The sequence below is a fragment of the Crocuta crocuta genome, unplaced genomic scaffold (assembly GCF_008692635.1).
Source record: "Crocuta crocuta isolate KB4526 unplaced genomic scaffold, BGI_CrCroc_1.0 scaffold32, whole genome shotgun sequence".
Classification (NCBI taxonomy): Eukaryota; Metazoa; Chordata; class Mammalia; order Carnivora; family Hyaenidae; genus Crocuta; species Crocuta crocuta.
Window position 1 is genome coordinate 2,689,569 of NW_027529424.1, and position 12,915 is coordinate 2,702,483.

The 12,915-nt window shown below is 45.1% G+C and overlaps 1 long non-coding RNA gene across 1 annotated transcript; it reads right to left on the bottom strand.

The window, feature by feature from the left end:
• Positions 1-5,689: 5,689 nt before the first annotated feature.
• On the bottom strand, positions 5,690-7,107 carry LOC144226982 (uncharacterized). The gene is made up of 3 exons (XR_013333804.1): positions 7,053-7,107; positions 6,017-6,135; positions 5,690-5,902 (listed from the first exon to the last, which is right to left on the bottom strand). It is a non-coding gene; the product is annotated as an uncharacterized LOC144226982 (long non-coding RNA).
• Between the last annotated feature and the right edge of the window lie 5,808 nt (positions 7,108-12,915).

Here is a 12,915-nt window from a genome sequence, read left to right on the forward strand (position 1 = left end):
CAGCTTTTCCACTTTCTCTCCAGCTGCTTTGGGGGGGGTGCTTCTCCCGTACTCTCCCCCCATCTCTGTCCTCTCCCCATCCTCCCTCTGCAAGGAGAAACAGCTCCCTGCACTCCCCGGCTTCTCTCTCCCCTTCACCTCTCCATACCGGGTACCTGCCAAGTTCTGTGGTTCAGGTTGTGTGGATTGTTGTGTTAATCCTCAAGTCAGTTTTCTACGTGTGCAGGATGGTTTAGTGTTGATCTGGCTGCATTTCAGTGATGAGAGATGCAAAAAAAAAAAAAATTCCATACTATCTGCCATCTTGGCTCCTTAGAGTCAAATTTTTTTTTTTTTTTAATTTTGAGACAGGGAGAGACAGAGCACGAGCGGGGGAGGGGCAGAGAGAGAGGGAGACACAGAATCTGAAACAGGCTCCAGGCTCTGAGCTGTCAGCACAGAGCCCAATGTGGGGCTTGAACCCACGAACCGTGAGATCATGACCTGAGCCGAAGTCAGACGCTTAACTGACTGAGCCCCCCAGGTGCCCCTAGAGTCAGATTCTTGACTGACGGAGCCACTAGGCGCCCCTCAGAATTCTATTTCAGAGACTCTCTTGCCATCGGGCTTCGGACAGGGCTTCGAGGGTACGTCTGTGCGGACTGGAAGAACTGTGGCTGCACGAAGCATGTGGGCTTCAACACATGGATTTGCAGCCCCTTTGGTATTCCTTTGATAGCTCTCAGTCCCCAGGCTGTGGACATCTGTGATCACTGACCGTTCTCTTCTGCATTTTGCTGACCTCTGGATGGAGCTGCAACTTCCTGACTTCTGGACCACAGCTCTGGGGACAAACTTACAAATTAGGGATGAACCCCTGATATCCCTGTAGGTGCCTTTGTAAGGAATTAGAGTTTTATCCGTAACTCCCCAAATATTAAAAAACAACTGCCCTGGGGTGCTTGGGTAGCTCAGTCGGTTAAGCCTCTGATTCTTGGTTTCAGCTTGGATCATGATCTCACTGTTTGTGGGATTGAGCCTCATGTCAAGCTCCATGCTGACAGCACAGGCCTGCTGGGATTCTCTCTCTTCCTCTCTCTCTGACTTTCCCCTGCTCACTCTCTCTGTCTCTCTCTTTAAATAAAGAAATACATTTAAAAAATATGAACAATTGCCTCACATTTATTTATTTATTTATTTATTTTTACAAATAGTTTATTGTCAAATTAGTTTCCACATAACACTCAATGCTCATCCCCATAAGTGTCCTCTATGCCCATCCCCCCAACAATTGCCTCACATTTAAATATCGAGAAGACTGGCTTGAAATTGTTATGTCAACGTCTTTGGAAATATCTGAAAAGAATGATTACCCATGTAGTTACGTTTATACCTTATAAATTTGGGGTTTCCTTTCATTTGTTGTTGATAAGGATGGATTTACCAAGTAAAAGCTGCCTGATTATAAACTCCTTGAGGGACTAAGGTTATTCTGTTTATCCTATTGGCCATATTTCCCTTTCTTGGGCCTTCCTCTCTTGGCCTAGAAACATAAGGTGGTCCCTACCATTCTAAAAATAACTCCATCACTAAGTAAGCAAGGCCTCTCTCGGTTCTGCCTGTCTCTTTACAACCATCAACTGCCTTTTCTAACTAATTTTCTGTACCCTAATGTCTTACGTGATATTGGACTCCCTGAACTCGGAATGGTTTTTTGGATATTCATGGGTTCTTGGCCTCAAAGGTGTGATTATGTGTTACAAAGTCTCTGTTAAGCAAAATTTAGGATACTCTTCTATCCATGGCCTTTACCTTGCTGATACGCATTATTCACACAGAATTCAGCACTTCCTAAATGCTTCTGACTGAGAACCCTTTTGCTCTGTCCAAGATCACTGAGGACCTCCTATCGCTAAATTCAATGAATGTGTAACAGGATTTAGGATTGTTTTTAGCAGAAGCTGACATTCCAAATTGTTAGTCCTTGCTATTTCTGGCTTGGGGACACCCCAGTGATCTTGAAGCAGACTTTCTTTGTTCTGGGAAGAGCCACAAGAGCTTCCCCTTTTAGTTCCTGAGCTACAGCATTTCTGGATGGAGTGTGCACTAGCTCGGTTACTTATTAATTTTTCTTTGGGTGAGGACAGGGAGCCCTGGCTTATGGTGGACCCCACGCCTTGACCCATAGCTGAAGGTTGCTGGAGCAGTTTCAGGAAGAAGTGATATCAATACTAGAGACTTCTCTTTCTCTCTCTCTTTATTTGAAAGAGAGCGAGCACGAATACTTGAGTCGGGGGGGCAGAGGGAGAGAGAAAGAATCTTATGCAGGCTTCAGGCTCAGCACAGAGCCCGATGCAGGGCTCAATCCCACGATCCTGGGATCATGACCTGAGCTGAAATCAAGAGTTGGAGGCTCAACTGACTGAGCCACCCAGGTGCCCAGGGTCTTTGAGGGGTCCCAGAAAATAGAACGTGCTGGGGGTGCCTGGGTGGTTCAGTCGGTTAAGAGTCCGACTTCGTATCAGGTCATGATTTCACGGTTCGTGGGTTCAAGCCCCGTGTCGGGCTCTGTGCTGATGGCTAGCTCAGAGCCTGGAGCCTGCTTCAGATTCTGTGCCTCCCTCTCTCTCTGACCCTCCCCTGCTCACGCTGTCTCTCTCTCTCTCTCAGAAATAAATTCTAAAAAACATAAAAAATTTAAAGACAAAAAAGAACGTGCTGACATGCATTATTCACACAGATTCAGTAATTCCTGAATACTTTTTTAAAAAAATGTTAGAGAGAGAAAGAGAGGGAGAGAATGAGCAGGGGAGAAGCAGAGAGAGGGGGACAGAGGATCTGAAGCAGGTTCTGCTCTGACAGCACAGAGGCTGACGTGAGGCTCAAACTCAAACCGTGAGATCATGGCATGAGCCAAAGTCAGATGCTTAACCGACTGAGCCTCCCAGCTGCCCCTCCTGAATGCTTTTGACTGAGAATCAGTCAGCTGTGTCTAAGACCTTCCTCCCTGCCTGGATTCCGAACAAATTGAGAAATAAGACCAGGGAGAAGGGCAGATGGAAAATTAACCTTTTCCTTTATGACTGATAAAGGCTTGGCTGCAGGGTGTGGCTCATCCACTGGGAAACTTGACTTGCTAAGTTTTTATAGACATGTCCACCCAGGCACCCCTGGCTACCACACCCCTGGGGCCCTGGAGGAGCAAAGCAGAGCTCATGCTCTTACGGGCAAGCAACTCTCTCTGAAGAGGAAAATGAGGAGGGAGGAAATAAATGTGTGTGATTGATTCTTCCCAATTTTACCACTCAGATAGACCAAGGTCAGCTGGTGGGAAGGTACCTTGGGGTACTTGACTAGAGTGGATGGCTTTCCTTGCAGAGCAGGTGATTGATGCTGTCACTTCTTTCCCAGGTGCACCATAATCATAGGGGTCCTTGGGGAAAGTGGCTGTGGGGTGTGTGTGTGTGTGTGTGTGTGTGTGCATGGAGAAGTATCTTGAAGCTATGGCCCATGTTGGCACGTAGTAACCTTCAGGATAGATGGAGGCAGCTCGGCCCCCCCGTAGCCCGCATTGTTGGCAGCAGCCTCAGAAATCCTCGGTTTCCAGCACTTCTGGCAGAGAACCGGTGGCTGTTAGCAGAGACACGTTGGGGACCAGCCACCTCTCCTGCCCCTTCTCTGTGAAATGAGTCTTCTTGGGATGGATATCGCTCATGGTATCAGCATGTCTCGGGTTCTTAGACTCTACATGAGGTCGGAACCCTAAGAATGTCAGAATGGGCTGTGGGCATTTGGAGGGCTGGGAGTGTCCTGTCCCTGTGGTTTCAATGCTAAAGAAATGCCACTTTTTGTATCTCCAGATGGTGTAATGGTGAGGGTGTGTGTGTGCGCGCCTGGGTGGCTCAGTCGGTTGAGCGTCTGACTTTGGCTCAGGTCGTGATCTCATGGCTCAAGAGTTCAAGCCCCACACTGATCTCACTGCTATCAGCAAAGAGCCCGCTTAGATCCTCCCTCTCTCTCTCTCTCTCTCTCTCTCTCCCCCTCCCCTGCTTGTGCTGTCTCAAAAATAAATAAAACATTAAAAAACATTAAAACGAATAGAACATAAAAAAAAAGATGGTGCAGTGGGATGCATGCCTTGTAGATACTTCCTTCTGTGTTATTTTGTCGACGCCTCTGCTGCATTTGACACCTGTGATCGTGCACTTGGCTTCTGTGTTCTTTTCGTGCTGCCCCGAGCGCTCCTTTTAGCCTCCCTCGAAGCTGAAGTTTGCGTTCCGGATATTCCTCCCCAGCGCGGCCTCAGTGCTTAATGCTCAGCGCTCTCCTTCCTTGCCCTGGAAAGTCGCTCTCCCTCTCCGGATCCCGCTCTTGCTGTGCTACAGTCTCTAGACCCTCTGTCACGAGCCACTGACTGCAACCCTTTAGACATCTCACAATCAACGTGAATCCCCTGAATTCATCATTTTGGCCAAATTGGTCTTTCCTCTCTACTCTCCATCTCGACTCATGTCACGGACCTTCACCCAGTTGTATGAGTTAGAAATATAGCGGCACCTCTGACTTGTCCCCCCACATTGAGTTAGTCATCAAGACCTGACCCTTAAAAAAACAACTTCTTAAGCTTTTCTGGAATCTATTTGCATCTCTGCTTCCATCAGCGGTGGGCTGGTAAATGATTCGCAAGCAGATCTGGGGAGAAGCCTTGATTTGGAGCGTTTGTCGGGGTCTGTGGCAGCAGCACTCTCACCACCACTGATTTCAGGCCACCCAAGGTTTAATAGTCTCTCCTCCAAATTCCTAAAAACTTCACTGGCTTTTGGAAGATGGTACAAGCTGGCTCCACTTCACAATGGCCCCGACTTGGTGCTTCTGAGCCCCTCTCTCTTCAAACTTCTCTCCCCTCAAGCCGTTCTGTAGCCAGTTGCTAAACTCAGTGCTGACCATGCCGCTCGCCCACAGAAATGACATTGATGGCCTCCTGGATGATTCAACCCACGCCCCTCACCAGCTTACTGAGCCCTCGGAGACACAACCCCGCCTACCTCTCCACTGTCATCTTGGCTCCTATCTTTTTTTCCTTCGAGGCTCAGCTCAGCTAAAACCTCCTCCATTTTTTGGGCTGGGTCAGGTGCCCCACCTGAGCTGGCTTTGGTTACTGCACTTATAAACTTGTATTTACAGGGATTTGCCTTGTTCTTGGTCCTTTTTTTTTTTTTTTTAATGAGTCTGTAAACCTCTTCAAGGAGAAATCATGTGTTTGGGTGTTTTTTTTTGTTTTGTTTTGTTTTGTTTTTTTAAACCCCCTAGCTTTGTATATATGGAGTGGTGGCTTTGAAATTGATCAGTAAGGTCACCAGGTGGCTCAGTCGGTTAAGTGTCCGACTTCAGTTCAGGTCATGATCTCGGGGTTTGTGAGTTTGAGCCCCGTTTCGGGCTCTCTGCTGTCAGCATAGATCTTCTGTCCCCCCTCTCTGCCCCTCCCCAGTTCATTCTCTCTCTCTCTCTCTCTCTCGGGATAAATAAATAAAACTTAAAAAAAAACAGAAATTGACCAATAAACACTTCTTAATCACTAACCTATGATTATCAAAGGTGTGTGTGTGTGTGTGTGTGTTGGGGATGTGGTGGGGTTTAACAATTGTCTACTTACCCAATGCTGTGTCACAACTGCTCCTCCCCTGATTGTGGCTTAAAACGACAGCAATGATTTTGCAAATGAGTCTGGTGTTTAATGGGGTTTGCTAGGCAGCCTTCCGCAGGTGCAGGCAGATGTGAGCAGGAGCTGGAATCTCACAGATTTTTCACCCCATGTCTGGGAAGACTCCAACACTCAGGGCTCCTCGGGACTCCATCCCCACACACGTCTGCCTCAGGGTAGCTGGACTTCTTCCGCGTGGTGGTAAGTGGACTTCCTCTGTCCCTGCCCCCACAAATCCCCCCACGATGACTGCCATCTATCCTTGTGTTTGCAGATACAGTACCCCCGCCCCACCCCACCCCCCAAACCACAAGATGGCTTTGAGATGCGTTTTACCTGCTTTCAGTGATGATGGACTAAGTTTCAGGTCAGAAGCTCCAGGTTTCATTCCATTCCTGAGGCTGAAGACTTTCTCAGGCAGCTGACCACGTACCTTCCTAGTCACTAAAATGGTGCTTTGGAAGCCAAGGCATTGAGAGAAAGCCCTGAGAGCTCTGATGGGCAGATTTTAGGTTAAGAAAAAGAAAATACTTTTTTTTTTTTTTTAACCNGCTTCCCTGTTCCTCTAGGTCCAGACCTGTAACACTGGAATGGGTACTATCCCCTTCCATTTGTCACAGATAACTCATAACTCAGTAATTTGCGACAATTGAATACTTTTTGCACACTATTTCATGCAATAGATACTTTCATAAAAAGACAAGCTTTTTGATGATAAAGAAGCCATAAAAATGATCTTTAAGCAGGACACCTGAGTGGCTCAGTCATGTAAGAATCTGCCTCTGGGGTTCAGGTCATGATCTCATGGTTGGTGAGTTCAAGCTCTGCGTTAGGCTCTGCACTGAGAGCATGGAACCTGCTTGAGATTCTCTGTCCCTCTCTCTCTGCCCTTCCCCCATGCATGTGTACCTGCGTGTGTGCTCTCTCTGTCTCAAAATAAATAAATAAGCTTTAAAAATTATCTTTGAAGATGTGAACTCAACAGGAAGGATGCTTGGCTGGATCCCAGCTCCACCATCCAATAGTTATCTCACTTTGAGCATCAGTGTCCTCATTTGTGAAACACTAACAGCTGCCCTGCTCGCCTTCTAAAACCATAAGGATGAGCTGAGCTAATATACGCCAGCGTGGCTGACAGGGCATGATACGCACGCAACACCCTGCTCTCCAAATGCACCAGGAGGATGCTGTGAGCCGAGCAAAGGCAGCGGACACAGACCTCAGACCTGAATTCTGGACCCGTTCCGCACTAGCTGACATTTCTCTCTCCTGGCTCTCCTGCTTCCTGTTTGGAGGTCACTGCTCCTCAGCAGGCACTCCTCCTGTTGACCTCTGATGGCTGCAGTCCTCAGGACTTGCTCCTGGAACCTACCTCTGTTGCGAGCTCTCCCCAGGGGATCTCATCATTGCCACGGCCTTCGATCCTTNNNCACAGACTGAAACAGGCTCCAGGCTCTGAGCTGGCAGTCAGCACAGAGCCCGACGCGGGGCTCGAACCCACGAACCGCGAGATCATGACCTAAGCGAAAGTCGGACGCTTAACCGACTAAGCCACCCAGGCGCCCCGCCACGTCCTTCGATCCTATCTCTCCGTGGTGACTCTCAAATTTATATCCGCCCCCATCAGGCCTTCTCTTTGGGTTCCTGCCTCCTTGAGATGCCTCCACTCTGGTGCTGGACAAAAGCAACCCTGAGCGTGTCCTGTCCAGCAGGGGGCCACCCCCACCCCAGTCCACCCCACCCACCTGTGTTCTTCATGTGGCCTCTTCCGCATGAAGTGAGCTGGCGGTTCCCATCTGCAACTGCCTTAACTCAGGGTAGTCTGTCGCAGTTACTCTGTCTCTTTCACTCACTCATTTCCTCTGCAGCACATTTCACAAGCCCTAAGGCTCTATTCATTTCTTGTTCACTTGACTGTTACTGGTTATCCTTCCTAGAATTTTAGCTCCATGAGGGGACTGTGTCTCTTGTTTGCCTTTCTAGCCCCAGGGCCGTGCGGAGTGTCTGACCCACAGCAGCTCTGCTGAAAATATCTGATGAGCAAATGAATGTGTGTCCTGAGCAGGTTACTAACCTTGAGATATTTATGTCTATTCTCTAACATTAAGAGTATCGGGTGAGATATGAGATAATACACCGAGAAGAGCCTAGTCCAGGACCTGGCACATAGCAGCTGTTTAATAAATGTTAGTTCCCCTTCCTATAAAGAATAAAAGAATAAGCTATACAGGTTATAAAGAATATATTCTTTAAGCACATAAAAATGTATCCTATAAAGAATAAAAGAATAAGCTATACAAATTATAAAGAATATATTCTTTAAGCACATAAAAGTATGTATGGGCTATAAAGAAGAAACAATGTGCACCAAAAAGGTCTTAATTAAATCTGGTATAATGCTCATCGCTTAACTTAGTGTACCAGCTGTAGAACTTATACAGGTGCCTGGGCTGTACTCCCAGAGACAATGTTCCAAATGGTGTGTATCCTGATGCCTATCAGTTTGAGAACCAGTGATATAGAATATACATTGAAGTATAGTGCTGTGCTCATTAGGGTTCTCCAGATGGAACAACATTTTTATTTATATGAAGAGAAAGAGCAAGACTGAAAGAAGGCGAGGATCCACAGGATGGGTCAGCAGGCTGGGAATTCAGGTGGAGTCGATGTTGCAGCCTTGAGTCCAAATTCCACAGACAGAAGGCTAGAAACTCAGGCAGGGTTTCTCTGCCACAGTCTTGACCACAAGCCTTTCCACTTTGGGTAACTTCAGTCTTTGATCTGCAGGCCCTCAACTGATTGGATGAAGCCCACCCACATTATGGGGGGTAATCACCTTTACTCAAAGTTACTGAATTAAATACTAATTATAGCTAAAATATACCTTTACAGAAACATGTAGACTGGTGTTTGACCAAACAGTGGGGCCTCAAGTCCTAACAAAGTTGACACATAAAATTAACTATCACATTGAGCAATATTTTAATTGTCAGTTTTAAAAAATATATAAAGCATCTACTATTTCTCCAGTTTTAGGCTAGGTTTCATGGAGTCGCTCTAATGCAAGATCCTATTCCCTTCCACATTCCACCCAGGAGTTTGTTACTCATTTTTAATTTTGGTGTTTCTTCCTTTAATAAAGACTCAACAAGGGGCGCCTTGGTGGCTCAGTCAGTTAAGCGTCTGACTTCAGCTCAGGTCATGATCTCACAGTTTGTGAGTTTGAGCCCCACGTCAAGCTCTGTGCTGACAGCTCGGATCCTGGAACCTGTTTCACATTCTGTGTCTCCCTCTCTCTCTCTGCTCCTCCCCCACTCATGCTCTCTCTCTCCCTCTCTCAAAAATAAATAAATAAACATTAAAATTTTTTTTTAAAAAGACTCAACACATAAGAGGTGGGGAGAGGGTTCCTGGGTAGGAGCCTTTTAGGACCCACCCAGGCAGAATAACCTAGAAAACTCTCTCTTCAAATAAAGACTCCTCTATGTCAAATTTACCCACCTTAGATGATACTTGCTTACTGTTTCATCCAAAGCGTCACAAAAACAAGACAAAATAAAATCAATTCCAGAGCTGCTACCACGTACCGGTTCTAAGGATACAGTGACAAAGGAAATGCGGCTTCTGCCCTCTAATTGTCGATGGTTGTCACGGGGCGCCTTAGTTCTCATGGCTTGCCTGACTACATAAAACAATGGCACTTTAGGAAACTGCAGAGGGAATAGGACATAGCAGGAAAGACCCTTAGCTTTTGAGATATTTATCAAAAGTTGGAGAGACTTGTCAAAAAGGGATATAGAGCGTCAGTCCAGCGGGAAACAGTTCTTCAGAACAGTCCCGGGGATGAGCATCAATGGGCACCGGATGCTCATGAAGCACCGTCGCTTTCCCCCAACTTGTGACTGCTTTTCTCCAGCAGATGGCGCCAAACAACTGGTTATAGCTAGGATGCATGGGGTCCTCTGCACAACATGAAATGCATTTCTATAAAGCCAACATCTTAACAAAAAAAAGTATATTTACTTATTATGAGAGAGAGCAGGGGAGAAGCAGAGAGAGCGGGAGAGAGAGAATCCCAAGCAGATTCTGCATTGTCAGCGTGGAGCCCAATGTGGAGCTTGAACCCAAGAACTGTGAGATGATGCCCTGAACTAGATCAAGAGTTGCACACCCAAATGACTGAGACAACGTAAGCCCTTATAAAGTCAGCATCTTAAACAAAGCAATAATATTTGTTTTATTTTTTTATTATTTTTTTACAAATAGTTTATTGTCAAATTGGTTTCCATATAACACCCAGTGCTCATCCCCACAAGTGCCCTCCTCCATGCCCATCTCCCCCCTCCCCCCCCACATCCATCAGTCCTCAGTTTGTTTCTCAGCATTTAAGAGTCTCTCATGGTTTGCCTCCCTCCCTTTCCCCCACCATATCCCCCCTTCTTCTCCCCCACGGTCCTCCGTTAAGTTCCTCCTAATCCTCCTATACGTGCAAACATATGATATTTGTCCTTCTCTGCCTGACTTATTTCGCTCAGCATAACACCCTCAAGGTCCATCCATGTTGCTACACATGGCCAGATTTCATTCTTTCTCATTGCCGTGTAGTATTCCATGGTATAGATAAACCACATCTTCTTGATCCATTCGTCTGTTGATGGACGCTTAGGCTCTTTCCATGTTTTAGCTATTGTTGAGAGTGCAAAGCAATAATATTTGAAAAGAAGGGTCTGAGGCCTTTTCTTTCTTTCTTTTTTTTTAAAAGATTTTATTTTGAAATAATCTCTACACTCAATGTGAGGCTCAGCCTTACAACCCCAAGATCAAGAGTCTTATGCTCTATTGCATAAGCCAGTCAGATACCCCCTGAGGCCCTTTCTTTTGCTCCACTTTAGAATGACCTGTGGATTTAATGAGAAGTGGCTGAGAAAATGGTTGCCAGTTCCAGAGTGTGGTAATATCATGGGATAGTGGAATTGTAGGTAAAACACAAGAGATAGTCTAGTAAAGCAGCACCCAAATATAGAAATTGTGATGGAAAATACTTCAAAAAAAGGTAAAGAGAAAGTATTGTAGAAAAACCTATATTGGGAATAAATAAGTTGGGGAAGATGAAAGAGAATGTGCTCAAGTAAGCATGAGATGAGGGAGCTTAGTTTTGAGAGTACTAATATGGAAACTGCAGAAGAAAAAGTCCTATTTCTCTATTTCTGATGGTCCCCATAAAAGGTGACTTGAATTTCAATGAATATCATGTAAGTGGAGGATTAGGAAAAACGACACCAAGTCGTCTAGAGCCGATTCAACAAAATTCATTTCAAGAGAGTCTTCCTGCACTCATGAAGACCAGAAATGATCCATCACACAGTACCTGTTAGGGAAGGGGAAGTCAGAGCTTCAGGTTCTGAAAGAGGATGTTCTCTACTGCAGAAAAAGAGAAAAGCACAAAGCAGAGTTGAATTGTCATGGTAGACCTATTGGGTTCACTTTCTCTTTAAGCTTTAAAAATCTCCCATTGAAATAAAAAGTCTGCATCTGATAAAGTGGAGGATATGAAGAAGGGGTTTTTTCCTGCTACAGTTGGAGCATCTATTGCTCAGGTTAGAAGTGCTTCCAGAGCAGGACCATTGACTTAGTTTGAAAATGGTTCTCTGTGTCCTGTGTCCCCTAACTGGAGACATTTCAAAAGAGAAGATGAAAGGAGAACATTCGTGAGATATGCTGATGATCATACACATGTTACCCCTGGAGACCAGAATAAGACTTTTGGAGTCTTTCCCACTGTTGACCAGGAAGATGTGGCTTCTCTCAGGAATTGTGCAAGTTGTAAAACTCCTAAGTGAAATGATGCTATGGGCAAAAGTGTCATTGAAGCATCATGGTATGTGATTATGGGCTTTGCAATTTACCGCGATTCCAATGGATTTACATTGCTTGCAATAAGTAAATGAATAAATAAATAACCCTTTCTTCCAGGAGAGTTGATTTCTTACAGAAGGAGTATGATACCCAGGTTAGTACAAATTTGAGCTTAATTATGAAATCTATGGAGAGGAACAATATTTAAACCAGATTATGCCAATTCATCATTCAGATAATATTTTATAAGCATACTCTGATAAGCCAGTAGCTCTCAACATTGTGTGCTAAAGGATTACCTGGGGTAGGTTGTTAAGATGCAAATTCCTACCCCAACTCCAGACATTCTGATTGTAGAGATTGGGGGTAGAGTTTAGGAATTTGCATTGTAGAGATAATTTCGTCATTTTGAGTAATTCAGATGCAGAAGGTGGAAAGACCTTCCGCAGAGAAATATTGTCTGAAGCAAAGGCAGAATTAGTCAATCAGAGAAACCTCCAAACTCACTTCCATTCATTCATTCATTCACTCCCTCCCTTTCTCCTGAACACATAATTCACTGAGAACTTCTAATACCTTTGTACTTGGTGCTGTGGGACACAGGAAATATAAGGAGACTCATTCCTTCCTTAGAGGAACTTATATCTAATGCCTGATACAGATATGCATTTACATGTGAATGACAATGTCAGGTGGTAAGTATTGCATTCGTAGAAGTGATGTGCAAGTGCAAGAGCGTGGTAGGGATTGAGAAGGAAGTCATGTCCATGTGACCTGGCACGCTCAGGACAGCAGGAACGGCAGTGCGGAGGGGGTGGGACATTGCCTGGGACTTGAATGATGACAAGTGGGCAGGATATTTGAGACGTAGGAACAGCATTCGCTCCATACCCTATTTATTAATCAAGAATATTATTATCATCCATAAGCTTATGCTAAAGATAGAGTGGCAAAGCACGGCCAGGGATTAAACTATAATCTTGTTAACTACCTTCAGAGGAGAAATAAAGGAGCAAAAGCTTCTGAATCAGCAACATCGTCTCCTTGTTTCTTCAATATTCTGTTGCCAATGGAACCATTCTCTACTTTGCTAAATTGATAAATAGTAGAAATGCTTGACATGACATGTTTATTATGTATAACCTGTTTTTCTCACAGATTCATATCTATTTCCTCCAGCTGCCTTCAAAAAGTTAAAATTATGATAAGACACATGACAAGTATAGGCAATTAGCACCTTCAGAAGAAGATTAGGACTGTTTGAAGCCACGGAAGGAAGATGAGTTAAATAAAAAATCATGTATTTAACAAAGAGATCTGTATTCCTCACACTTCTGTTCAGGCATGGCATTTCTTTTAGCTATAGTTTGCCTATTTCA